We start from the raw sequence: 11,652 nt of genomic DNA on the forward strand, positions 1-11,652 counted from the left end.
CTGTGGACAGGTGTCTTTTATACACATAACGAGTTGAATTTAAGTACACCTTCTTAAATTTACAGGACTAATCTGTGTACCACATGAGCATATACTGTTGCCAGGCTGTGGGAAGCAGAATTATTGTTGGTTGGTAGGGGATCAAATACTTATTTTACTCGCTGAACTGCAACTCAATTTATAACATTTGTATGATGTGTTTTTTTCTGGATTTTTGGTTGATATTCCATCTCTTTCATTTAAAATACACCTATGATAACAATTATAGACCCTTAATTTCTTTGTAAGTGGGAAAATTTACAAAATCTGCAGGGGATCAAATAATTTGTTTCCCCTCTGTATGTAAATGTCCATAACAGGTATCCCTATAGGGTGAGGTCAATGCCACTCTATATGAACCAAGGTTCTATATCTATGTGGTAATATAGATATTTATTAATATATTTACATCTACCAAGTTACTTGGTGACGCTTCTCTTGATATACACATATAGATAATATGAGGGTTATTATATCCTCTTACATTCAATATAAAGGCTTCAGGCTATTTAGAGGATATGTAAACTCAGGGTTTACTCACCAATACCAATTGGTACCAATTGGCACCTTTTATGATTTATATTAAAGGATACGTTTTTTAGATAAGTGGCCTTTTGGTGTGTAGGGAAGAACAACTTCAAGTAGTTCCAGTTTATTTTTGACACATTTGAAATTTAGTCATTTTTTCATCTTTCCATCTATTAAATCTTCTGCCCTTGTTGTGTTAAAGTGGTTGTAAACCCTTACAAACCACTTTGACCTACAGGTAAGTCTAGATTAAGGCTTACCTGTAGGTCCAAGAAATATCTCCTAAACCTATACGGTTTAGGAGATATTTGCCCGAAGACAGGCACCGCTGTCTACGTCGCATGCGCCGTAGACAGCGGCGCGCAGGCGCACTGAGTGCAGCATTTCCAACAATGGAGCTGCCGCGCGTGTCGGCTCCCGTGCGCATGCGCGGGAGTGACGTCATCGCGGCTCCACCGAATGACAGCGGCGGAGCTGCGAGACCCCACCGAGAAGATGGATGCGCTGGACTACAGGGGACAGCGGTGACTTCGCTGGCTCCTGTGTCAGGTAAGTGACACATAATGGGCTACTATGCGATGCATAGTAGTCCATTATGCTTTGCCTTTGCAGGGAATGAAAGAGGAAGTAAACCCATCAAGGTTTACTTCCTCTTTAACTTTGGATAGTAAAACATTTTTTTTTCTTCTGCCAGTAAATACCTTATACAGCCCACTTCCTGTTTATTGTCTGGAAAAAAGCCTAGGATTATGACATCATGCACAGCTCTCGCTCTGACTCTTGTGAGAGTTTGCCAGGAAGTGGGGGGTCATAAAAGAACCAATGAGAGCTGTAGAGCTGAAGGTGTGTGTCGGTGTAAATCCCGGAAGTGAAGAGGCAGCAGGTTCAGCTGCCCACAGTTAAAATGGATGCAGCCAGACTTAGTAGAGGGAGATTTCTGCAGCATATTTGGCAAGTACAGAATAACAGTATATAAAAAAGAATATGCAAAGTGGTTGGAGGGAAGCTTCAGAATAGCAAAGATGTTTTTATTACAAATTATGTGAGCAGACTGCAGTTCCTCTTTAACCACTTACAGACCGGACCATTTTGCTGGTCAAAGACCAGGCCACTTTTTGCGATTCGGCACTGTGTCGCTTTAACTGACAATTGCGCGGTCGTGCGACGTGGCTCCCAAACAAAATTGACGTCCTTTTTTTCCCACAAATAGAGCTTTCTTTTGGTGGTATTTGATCACCCCTGTGCGCTATAAACAAAAATAGAACGACAATTTTGAAAAAAACGCATTATTTTTTACTTTTTGTTATAATAAATATCCCCCAAAAATATATAAAAAAACATTTTTTCCCTCAGTTTAGGCCGATACGTATTCTTCTACATATTTTTGGTAAAGAAAATCGCAATAAGCGATTGATTGGTTTGCGCAAAAGTTATAGCGTTTACAAAATATGGATAGTTTTATGGCATTTTTATTAATACTTTTTTATTATTATTTTTTTTTACTAGTAATGGCGGCGATCAGCGATTTTTATTGTAACTGCGACATTGTGGCGGACACATCGGACATTTTTGACACATTTTTGGGACCATTGTCATTTATACAGTAATCACTGCTATATAAATGCAGTGATTCCTGTGTAAATGACACTGGCAGTGAAGGGGTTAACCAGTGGGTGGCAGTGTAGGGGTTAAGTGTTCCTAGGGGTGTGTTACTAACTGTGGGGGGGTTGGGCTTTCATTTAGTGAACACTGATTTCTGCTCCAATCACATGGAGCAGAGATCAGCGTCACTAGTTGCTAGGCAGAATGGAGAAATGCTGTTTACACAGCATTTCCTCCATTCAGCCGTCCTGTGAGACGATCGCAGGTATGCCCGCGGCGATCGAGTCTGCGGGACCCGCGACCAGACTCACGGAGGTCCCGACCGGCACGCGAGTGCGCCGCCGGCGCCGCACTCATGATGGCAGGGCGGCATTGAAGATTGGATGTACCTGTACACCAATATGCCTGCCCGTGCCATTCTGCCGACGTACATCGGCGTGCGCTGGTCGGGAACGGGTTAAGTATTAAAGGGGTTGTAAAGCTTTGTTTTTTATTTTCTAAATAGGGTCCTTTAAGCTAGTGCATTGTTGGTTCACTTACCTTTTCCTTCGATTTCCCTTCTAAATGTTTTTTTTTCTTTGTCTGAATCTCTCACTTCCTGTTTCTCCTCTGTATACTTCACACCATCATCCGAGTGGTGTTTAGTCAGCCAGAACAGCTTACTGAACAGCTTACTGAGGAGGAACAGGAAGTGAGAAATTCAGACAAAGAAAAACAAAAAAAAATATTTAGAAGGGAAATCAAAAGAAAAGGTAAGTGAACCAACAATGCACTAGCTTAAAGGAACCTATTTAGAAAATAAAAAAACAAACCTTTACAACCCCTTTAACAATATCACAGGCTTTTGTATTGCTTTTTTTTTTTCCTTTTATGGGTTCATATGGGTGATTTTGTACATATGTTGGAATATGACTTTAACCCAGAGAACATATGAGTTAAAAAAAAAAAAATTGGATTAAAAAATAAAACATAATAATACCTTTATCTATTGTATAGGTGTTCTGTTTTTTTGTTTATATAGCAAAAAACAAACAAACATATTGGTGATCAAATGCCACCAAAAGAAACCTCTATGTGTGTAAAACAAATGATACAAATTTAATTTGCATACATTGTTGCATAACTGAATAAATGGCAGTTAAAGTAGCGCAATGGTGATTAGCAAAAAAACAAAAAAACGCCCTTGCCATGAAGGAGGTAAAACCTTCGAGAGCTCAAGTGGTTAAAGGAAGTTGAAAAACAACAGACTTACTGGCAGGATTACCAAATGAAAATAAATTAAAAAAAGAAGAAAACTAAATGCAGCCACTACATCTAAGAATTGGTAAACTGAAATTGAATACATTTTTGTTCTTGGGTTTAATACTGCTTTAATGCTTGGACATCATCTGGAGGGGCAAAGGGAGGTTAAATAGAAAATTTGTGTCTTGCCTATACAAATAGTTACATTTTCTCAAACCATAAAAAAAAAGGTTCGGAGAACCACTACAAATGGTGAGGACCCTACATTGATTGGGGAACTAACTGAAGAAGGATTATGGAAATGGGGTTAAAGGTAGAACTTTTCTTTTAAAGGATATCTGCAAGCTCAGCAAGAAAATAAAGGGCGCTATTTAATTTTATCAATAAAGACATCAATTAAAGGCTAATACGTAAAAGGTGTAGTCTATGGCTCGTGTAATGCTGGATAAACATTTGTAAACTGCATTATTTCCTGCAGGAATACCTAAGTAATGGAACGTATTAGTTCTACAATGCTTGGCAGCTCTCTGCAAAGCTAGATTCATCATTAGGCCAAATACACATTACCTCTAAATTCATTCATTTAGATTTAATTCCAAGGCTGGAGTGATTCACTGCCTCAATTTAACCACGTCCAAGCTCTGCTCTCTTAGCAATAAAGCACAGTCTGGGAAAAAAAATATAGTTTTCTGTTAAATTCGTTCTGCAAGATGGATGGCTGTCGCTACTCAAACTGTTGGGTCATGAGATGAAAATTTTTGTAATGAAACTTAGTGTATGTAAAGTCAAAACTTTTTATACAGTAAAAAGTATAATTTGTTCCAGAAACATGCTTGGAATCCAAAGCACTTGTATATCGAAGTGAATTTCCCCTTAAGAAATAATGAAAACTCAAATGATTCGTTCCACAACCATTTATTCATAGGTCCTTCAGTTTATAATCCATATAAAAAGATTATAGCAGTGTGATAGGTTGTGTAACCATAAAATATCCATCCACAAATGGAAGCCTCCACAAGGGTATTAGAAGCAAAATCCATCAGGAGCTACAGAGTATAAAAGAGAAGAGAGGCGCCACTTATGCCCTGTACACACGACTGGTTTTCCCGTCGGAATAAGCTCTGAAGGTTTTTCAGATGGAATTCCAACGGATCACACCAAAATCACACCAAAGTCCAACCGTCAAGAACACGGTGACGTACAACACATAGGACGGGACTAGAAAAAGGAAGTTCAATAGCCAGTAGCCAATAGCTTCCATCTCGTACTTGCTTCAGAGCATGCGTTGTTTTTGGTACGTCAGCATACAGACGAGTGATTTTCCCGATAGGAATTGGTTTTTCGTATGAAAAATTTAAAACATGTTCTCTTTCCAGGTCCGTCAGAATTTTCAACGTAAAAAGTCAGATGGGGAATACACACGATTGGAATATACGATGAAAAGCTCCCATCTGAGTTTTTCTGTCGGACACTCCGCTCATGTGTACACGGAATAAGTGTAGCAATATGGTTACATTTAATGAAGGTACAACATTTTTCAACTGACATGGTTGATGGTTAAAAGAAGCACATCTAAGTATGCAGGCATTCGGGGTAAAGCTGTCCACAAAGACCCTCCTCCGCACCGCCGGCTCTCACCGATGTCAGTCTGCAATCCTGACCAGGAAGACTACCCTGCAGTAGAGCAATCTGAAAGTGAGGCTTAAACCACTCGTGGATGCAGGGTGGAAGGGATGACATCGATGGCGGTGAGGAGGATGGTCTATGTGGACATCTTTACCCCGGATGCCTGCATACTTAGATGTGCCTCTTTTAAACATCAACCATGTGACTTGCTAAATGTTGTACCTTCATTAAATGTAACCATATTGCTACACTTAGAGGCGCCTCTCTTCTGTTTCATACCTAGTTGTGACATGACGTTACTTGTATATCAAGACATCGCTTGTTATATCAAGTCAAAATGTATTTAAAAATGTTGCTTCTCTTACAAAACACTTTTAAACCAAGTTACTCTCAAACTAAGGTTTTACTGTATTTGTATTTTTAGAGCCATAAAGGGAGCACTTAAAATCCCATTAGACAAAGAAAATCCCCCTTTTTCCTCCTTTAAATGGACCACCAATACCACCAAAATTCAATAAAATAAATAATTTTATAAAAAAAGAGAAACTTACAGACACATGGTATCTCTAATAAAATAACGAACAGCTATACATAGAAAGCATGTTACAAAATAACTCTCAAAATAACCCAAACCCAACGCGTTTCCAGTTTGTGCAATTGCAGAACTTTCATTGGGGTATGGAGAGAAATATATCAAAAACAGTTCTGTAGAAAAAAATTAAAAAAAATTAAAAAATTAAAAAATATATCATTTTTTAATTATTCAATAATTTTAGAAAAAATGGAAAAAATGGACGGTAACACCCCAATGCAGGGTCAGAGGGCGCTGATCACCCCTGGTATGTTGAAAACAAAAAACGAAAGTATCCCCAGAGTGGGGTTTTTTAACAGCGTAAATTACCTGTGGAGGCTAGTTTATGTATATATGGAAATAAATACTGACATGTGGCAAAAAAATAATAATACAAATGTTTATTAGTAAAAAAGAGGATTGAACAGGTGACACAGTGGTCAGGGACTGAGCTCCACTAAGTGAATAAAAATATATGATATTACATGGATAAACAGAATACAATTATAATGCCTAGACCATAATACCACTGTAGATACAGTAAAAAATAGATAATGTGGACCCTTTACGCGTTTCGACCCTATCGGGGGTCTTCTTCAGAAGGTTTTTATCTATTGTAAAAGAAGGAAGACAAACATAAATACATATCCATACATGGTGCACTGTACTGTACTAGAAATAATCTGCTGTAAGCAGAATATACACCAAACATTGCATGGTTACATAATTAACAGTCAATTGGTATACATTGCATAATAGATACCTATATCATTCACGTAGGAGATCCTCTTTGAAAGACAGAAATAAGCTCCGCCATTTCTCCCATATCCTTCACAGATGCGCCAAACTTGCATAGTTGAAGTTGGTCGCTATGCTCTACCGAAAAGGGAGAGCAAGGGAACGGAGTTCAAGGGATAAATGACTTACAGGGGATCACATCGCTATTGCTACCTCCAATATAAAATAGTGGAGGAGGGTATAGGTATAGGTAGACAGAAGTCGGGAGGGGGACAACCTACAATAAAAACAAAAGAAGATATAAGGATGTATATATACAGTGGTGTGAAAAAGTGTTTGCCCCCTTCCTCCTTTCCTGTTCCTTTGCATGTTTGTCACACTTAAGTGTTTCGGAACATCAAACCAATTTAAACAATAGTCAAGGACAACACAAGTAAACACAAAATGCAATTTGTAAATGAAGGTGTTTATTATTAAAGGTGAAAAAAAATCCAAACCATCATGGCCCTGTGTGAAAAAGTGATTGCCCCCCTTGTTAAAACATACTATAACTGTGGTTGTCCACACCTGAGTTCAATTTCTCTAGCCAGACCCAGGCCTGATTATTGCCACACCTGTTCACAATCAAGGCATCACTTAAATAGGAGCTGCTTGACACAGTAAGGTCCACCAGAAGATCCTTAAAAGCTACACATCATGCCGAGACCCAAAGAAATTCAGGAACAATTGAGAAAGAAAGTAATTGAGATCTATCAGTCTGGAAAGGGTTATAAAGCCATTTCCAAAGCTTTGGGAATCCAGCGAACCACAGTGAGAGCCATTATCCACAAATGGCGAAGACATGGAACAGTGGTGAACCTTCCCAGGAGTGGCCGGCCGCCCAAAATTACCCCAAGAGCGCAGCGACGACTCATCCAAGAGGTCACAAAAGACCCCACAACAACGTCCAAGGAACTGCAGGCCTCACTTGCCTCAGTTAAGGTCAGCGTTCATGCCTCCACCATCAGGAAAAGACTGGGCAAAAATGGCCTGCATGGCAGAGTTCCAAGGAGAAAACCACTGCTGAGCAAAAAGAACATCAAAGCTCGTCTCAATTTCTCCACAACACATCTTGATGATCCCCAAGACTTTTGGGACAACATTCTGTGGACCGATGAGACAAAAGTGGAACTCTTTGGAAGGTGTGTGTCCAAGTATATCTGGCGTAGAAGGAACACTGCATTTCATAAAAAGAACATTATACCAACAGTAAAATATGGTGGTGGTAGTGTGATGGTCTGGGGCTGTTTTGCTGCTTCAGGACCTGGAAGACTTGCCGTGATAAAAGGAACTATGAATTCTGCTGTCTACCAAGAGATCCTGAAGGAGAATGTCCGACCATCTGTTCGTGTACTCAAGCTGAAACGAACTTGGGTTCTGCAGCAGGACAATGATCCTAAACACACCAGCAAGTCCACCACCGAATGGCTAAAGAAAAACAAAATGAAGACTTTGGAGTGGCCTAGCCAAAGTCCTGACCTGAATCCTATTGAGATGTTGTGGTGTGACCTTAAAAAGGCCGTTCATGCTCGAAAACCCTCTAATGTAACTGAATTAGGACAATTCTGCAAAGATGAGTGGGCCAAAATTCCTCCAGGACGCTGTAAAAGCCTCATTGCACGTTATCGCAAACGCTTGGTTGCAGTTGTTGCTGCTAAGGGTGGCCCAACCAGTTATTAGGTTTAGGGGGCAATCACTTTTTCACACAGGGCCATGATGGTTTGGATTTTTTTTCACCTTTAATAATAAACACCTTCATTTACAAATTGCATTTTGTGTTTACTTGTGTTGTCCTTGACTATTGTTTAAATTGGTTTGATGTTCCGAAACACTTAAGTGTGACAAACATGCAAAGGAACAGGAAATGAGGAAGGGGGCAAACACTTTTTCACACCACTGTATATATATGAAAAATCCCTATTCAGGGGCTGTCCCCCCTGTATAGGGGGACAGAAAATATACCCACATGTAATATGACGGGTATATAAGTATAGAGGTAAGCCATACTACTTGAGTGTAGCATGCCATATACGATTAGAGTTTTTCATATATATATATATACATCCTTATATCTTCTTTTGTTTTTATTGTAGGTTGTCCCCCTCCCGACTTCTGTCTACCTATACCTATACCCTCCTCCACTATTTTATATTGGAGGTAGCAATAGCGATGTGATCCCCTGTAAGTCATTTATCCCTTGAACTCCGTTCCCTTGCTCTCCCTTTTCGGTAGAGCATAGCGACCAACTTCAACTATGCAAGTTTGGCGCATCTGTGAAGGATATGGGAGAAATGGCGGAGCTTATTTCTGTCTTTCAAAGAGGATCTCCTACGTGAATGATATAGGTATCTATTATGCAATGTATACCAATTGACTGTTAATTATGTAACCATGCAATGTTTGGTGTATATTCTGCTTACAGCAGATTATTTCTAGTACAGTACAGTGCACCATGTATGGATATGTATTTATGTTTGTCTTCCTTCTTTTACAATAGATAAAAACCTTCTGAAGAAGACCCCCGATAGGGTCGAAACGCGTAAAGGGTCCACATTATCTATTTTTTACTGTATCTACAGTGGTATTATGGTCTAGGCATTATAATTGTATTCTGTTTATCCATGTAATATCATATATTTTTATTCACTTAGTGGAGCTCAGTCCCTGACCACTGTGTCACCTGTTCAATCCTCTTTTTTACTAATAAACATTTGTATTATTATTTTTTTGCCACATGTCAGTATTTATTTCCATATATACATAAACTAGCCTCCACAGGTAATTTACGCTGTTAAAAAACCCCACTCTGGGGATACTTTCGTTTTTTGTATTCAATAATTTTAAGCCATAAAGGGAGCACTTACAATCCCATTGGGTTATTATTATTGTTGCTGCCTGTGCACTGCTGGGGAGATTTCCCTTCAGGAAACTGAAATTTAATTTCAGAGAGTTTTCACAGCTACAGGTGACCCCCTGTTTTCTCACCTCTTGCTCTTCTGACAACCTCAAAAATGTTTGATTTTCCATTACTTTATTTCTCTGTGACTGGTCATACATTCCACAATCCTTCCATTCATGATCAGATAGAATAAAAAATACATCATATGTAAATGGCTCACATTATGTAGTCTCAAATAGATACACTGGAATCTATAGCAATAACAAATAATTAAAAAAATTAATATATATATATATATATATATATATATATATATATATATATATATATATATATATATATATATACACAGAGCATTAAGCATTCAAAATTAGGCTAAATGGGTTATGGGTATTTTTTTTTTTTACTTGTGCAAGTGTTGATGTTTTAGCTTTATTTATTTATACTATTTTTATAAAATATTCCTTAAAAAATGGCATACCCATCATACTTGTGTCACTGAACAACATGGATTTCTAAAGAAAAAGCACAGCTAAGGTTCTTTCCCAGGTCCATAAATATATTGTAAAATACTGGAAGTCAACTGATCCATGGCTATCCCAAATGGGTGACACCTTAAGGCTTGAGTGCTATATTTATCAGTACAGGGGGTGTTACAGCAAATGTAATAAGTTATGGGCTCCATGGGTAGACACCTTAGGCCTACCTTCAGTGGATCTCATTATAGAACACCTACTATATTGTCATTTGCTAGTTGTCATCCTGTCAAATGTCTCCTTGGGGTGGTATATAACATCTATATCTCTTGGCGCTGATGCTTGCATTTCTTGCTCGAATGGTCTGTCATTTACTCTGCTTTATATTTGTTTGATGTATGATGCAGTTGAACCCTGTCTGCAAGTGATATTTTTTGATCTGTAATGTGTAATCTCTATTTCTTAATTAAGTTTTCTAAGATAAAAAAAAGTTCGAGCACAGCAAAAACGTTTTTCTTTCAGACTCTCTATCTCTCTCTTACTTAACCGCTTGCCAACCATTTTACGTTGCATTTTACTGCGACAGAATGGCACGGCTGGGCGAAATGATGTTATGTTACCTCGCTTCGCCTTTTGGCCGCTATGGGGCGCACGTGCAACATGTACCCAACCCCAATGCGAGTGCCCGGCAGGCGCGATGACCAACGGTCTCCCGCGATTGCTCGTGACAGAGTGAGAACCAGAATGTGTGTGTGTGTGTGTAAACACACAGGTCCTGGTTCTTTCAGGGGAGAGGAGACAGATTGTGTGTTCATACTATGTATGAACACCGATCTCTGCCTCCTCTCAGTCAGTCCCATCCCCCCCACAGTTAGAACACACACTAGTGAACAAAATGAACCCCTTGAGCGCCCCCTAGTGTTAAGCCCTTCCCTGCCATTGACATTTTCCCAGTACTCATTTTATAGCACTGATCACTGTATAATTGTCAGTGGTTTCAAAAATGTGTTAAAAGTATCCGATGTGTCCACCATAATGTCGCAGTCCCGATAAAAATCGCAGATCGTCACTATTGCTAGTAAAAAAAAAAGATAAAATGCCACAAATCTATTCCCTATTTTGTAGACACTATAACTTTTGCACAACCCAATCAATATATGCTTATTGCTTTTTTTTTTTTTACCAAAAATATATGGAAGAATACATATTGGCCTAAACTGAGGAAAAAAAGATTTTTTGTGGGATATTTATTATAGCAAAAAGTAAAAGATATTGTGGCGATAAAATACCACCAAAAGAAAGCTCTATTTGTGGGAAAAAAAAGATATCAATTTTGTTTGGGTGCAACGTTGCACGACTGTGTAATTGTCAGCTAAAGCGACGCAGTGCTGAATCGCAAAAAATGGCCCGGTCTTTGAGCAGCCAAATCTTCCGGGTCTGAAGCGGTTAAACTTTATAGGGATTTATATATCAATTTAAGAAAAGATAAGGCCTATAAACCAATTTTAAATAAACTATGTCTTAGAGGTTTTTGGGGTCTTTCTTGACACCCTGGATACATGGATGTTATATACATTAAAGTGTAAGTCCATGCAAATCTAAAATCTCTGCATCTATAGATACCACATATCTAACACTAACCTGTTTATCCCTGTAAAGAAAGAATGAGTATACATACCTTTTTGGAAGCCCCTCTGACACATTCCGACTGGATCCCATGCTGAGCTGTCAGCCGCAGCTTCACTGTAGAGGCAGGTGCAGAGGAGACGGATGACAACGAATGCCCCATAGTAAGTCTATGGGTGATGTCACTTCCCATTCATTTTATAGCCGTTGTCCTCCGTGTCTTCTGCAGACCTTCTGGCACTGGAGATCGGGTCAGAGCGGGTCAG

General features: G+C 39.0%; 2 long non-coding RNA genes across 2 annotated transcripts; one reads left to right on the plus strand and one right to left on the minus strand.

Annotated features, from left to right (window-relative positions):
* Positions 1–5,994: 5,994 nt before the first annotated feature.
* Positions 5,995–6,649, minus strand: LOC143976195 (uncharacterized). Its single transcript, XR_013272559.1, has 2 exons — positions 6,372–6,649; positions 5,995–6,219 (listed from the first exon to the last, which is right to left on the minus strand). It is a non-coding gene; the product is annotated as an uncharacterized LOC143976195 (long non-coding RNA).
* A 1,791-nt stretch (positions 6,650–8,440) lies between these two features.
* On the plus strand, positions 8,441–9,107 carry LOC143976196 (uncharacterized). Its single transcript, XR_013272560.1, has 2 exons — positions 8,441–8,730; positions 8,883–9,107. It is a non-coding gene; the product is annotated as an uncharacterized LOC143976196 (long non-coding RNA).
* Positions 9,108–11,652: the final 2,545 nt, after the last annotated feature.

Source organism: Lithobates pipiens, unplaced genomic scaffold (assembly GCF_037356315.1).
Source record: "Lithobates pipiens isolate NorthernLeopardFrog02 unplaced genomic scaffold, aLitPip1_a1.2 Scaffold_13, whole genome shotgun sequence".
NCBI lineage: Eukaryota > Metazoa > Chordata > Amphibia > Anura > Ranidae > Lithobates > Lithobates pipiens.